At 30.4% G+C, this 2,500-nt stretch overlaps 1 long non-coding RNA gene across 1 annotated transcript in view; it reads right to left on the bottom strand.

The window, feature by feature from the left end:
• The window catches only part of LOC136833234 (uncharacterized), a 793,699-nt gene that overhangs the window by 703,685 nt on the left and 87,514 nt on the right, over nucleotides 1-2,500 (bottom strand). The window contains exon 2 of the long non-coding RNA XR_010851385.1: nucleotides 1,563-1,607. This is a non-coding gene — a long non-coding RNA (uncharacterized lncRNA). The remainder of the gene's footprint in view (nucleotides 1-1,562; nucleotides 1,608-2,500) is intronic.

Below are 2,500 nucleotides of genomic sequence, written 5' to 3'. Positions count from 1 at the left end.
TAAATCAAGGCCGAACTCCCAACGACAAAATTTTAGAATCACTTTTTATTAAACAACTTGTCTTTCTCTTTCCTTCGTGACTTTGTCTTTTCATTTAACAAACACTCTTCCTTTTAATATACTGATACTTTTATGTTATAATTTTATGTTATGTTATTCCGAGTCTGTTTTTTTTAATATATGTTTCTTTTATTATATAGCTTTGAAAATGGGACTGAACGTCTTGAAACGTCAGTAGCTAAATAAAGCACCTAGAAAGGAATAAAGAAGTGTCCTTCTCCTCGCACTAAATTGCTGTTTGTTGGATTGATAGAACCCACCCTAACTTCGTTAATATATATATATATATATATATATATATATATATATATATATATATATATATATATATATATATATATATATATGTATGTGTGTGTGTGTGATATATGCATATAACTATACATGAATATATTTGTCTTTCTCTTTCCTTCGTGACTTTGTCTTTATTTATACATACGTGTGTGTATATATGTATAAATATATATATATAAATACATTAATATAAATATATACATATATACAAATATATATACTTACAGTATATATATGCATATATATACATATATATTTGTGTATATATATATATGTATATATATATATATATATATATATATATATATATATAGAGAGAGAGAGAGAGAGAGAGAGAGAGAGAGAGAGAGAGAAGAATCCGAAGACGGACAAAGGATGCTTAGAAACGATACAATATAAAGAACGAAGAGATAAGCTAACAATTCTAAAAGACCTGTCACTTTTATCATCAACAATTATACGTAAAATGATCCTCGAATGCAGTTGTACAGAGAAAAATAAATCTTTCCTATTGAGGAGAAAACCTCCATTTTCTGATATTTATACATCTGTCAACACATTTTTTCCCCTAAAGCAAACAGTAAGTTTCTGTAAGGAAGACATTTTTCGTATTGAGGTGTAAAACACCCATTCTCTCGTTTTTGCACACATCGTCAAAACAGTTTTCCACTAAAACAATGAAGCAGTTCTACAAGGAAAACATTTTTCCTACCGAGGAGAAAACACCCATTCTCTCATTACTGCACACGTCGTCAAAACAGTTTTCCATTAAAACAATGAAGCAGTTCCACAAGCAAGGAAAACATTTTTCCTTCCGAGGAGAAAACACCCATTCTCTCGTTACTGCACACGTCGTCAAAACATTTTCCACTAAAACAATGAAGTAGTTCCACAAGGAAAACATTTTTCCTACCGAGAAGAAAACATCCATTTACTCGTTCTTGCAAACACTGCCAAAACAACTTTCTGTCACAGCAAATTACCTTCTAGAATCAATATATAATAAATATTTTCCGGAACGTCGCGTTATCTAACGGCGCAAGAAAAGTATCTGAGCTGGAGGGTGTTCTAGGAAATTCTACGAAGTAATATGATATCGAAACTAATATTACGCGAACATTTCATATCCAGATACCGAGGTTTATTCAGTCTCGCTGACCGAGAGTTGGCGACGGAGCTGCCAATACTGAACAAATAATTACACTTACTTTTGGTTTCCACGTCAGTCCCGTCCCAGGAAAGGACAATCGTGCCTGTAGAAGGTAAGAAAAAGGATTATATTTAATATTATATACATATATATATATATATATATATATATATATATATATATATATATATATATATATATATATATTATATATATATATATATGTATATAAATATGCATGCTATATATACATGTATGGACACATATATATATACATATATATATACACTGTATATCTATATACACACATAATGCATTAACTTCATGGACATTTATTTCATCAATAAAATTTATACAAAACGTGTCAACAGTATTATTATTTGTTTAAATATGGCAATATTTATAAAAACAGCAATAAAAAGAGTATAAATCAAAATCCTAACTCATATCTGCCATGCTTTCTGAGGGAAGAAGGCATTAGCCAATCAACAACCAGAATCAACATGACGTCACTGTGACCACTCGCCCATCTTGCAACTCCTAGCGAATAAACCCGGAAGACATTTTCTGTTCCACTGACGGCTGTTCCACGAGCAAAGAGCCCGCGCTGTTATAATTCCAGTATAATCTAAAATAACAATGAAAATATTTTCTATCTTTTTCCTGTAAATGCACGCAAGCAAGAGCGGACTCAAGGCCAAGGTATTAGACGCTAAGCGCTTGCACGCTGACATACGACTTTTAGAATTTAATTTCACCTTTTCAAATTCTTCATTTCTTTAACTGCCGTGCACATTTCCTGCTTTTAAAAACAGTATTTACCTACGGTTTTACTACAATTTCCCAGAATGTGTTGAATGTTAAAAGAGCTTTTCATTAAGGACTGCAAATAAGTCTGTAATTTGCATACGCCAACTAATCAGTCATTTATATATATATATATATATATATATATATATATATATATATATATATATATATATATATATATATATA

The sequence above is a fragment of the Macrobrachium rosenbergii genome, chromosome 51 (genome assembly GCF_040412425.1).
Source record: "Macrobrachium rosenbergii isolate ZJJX-2024 chromosome 51, ASM4041242v1, whole genome shotgun sequence".
In the NCBI taxonomy this organism is placed as follows: Eukaryota; Metazoa; Arthropoda; class Malacostraca; order Decapoda; family Palaemonidae; genus Macrobrachium; species Macrobrachium rosenbergii.
The sequence above is the reverse complement of the archived record's forward strand: the minus strand, read 5'-3'. Positions and strand labels throughout refer to the sequence as shown.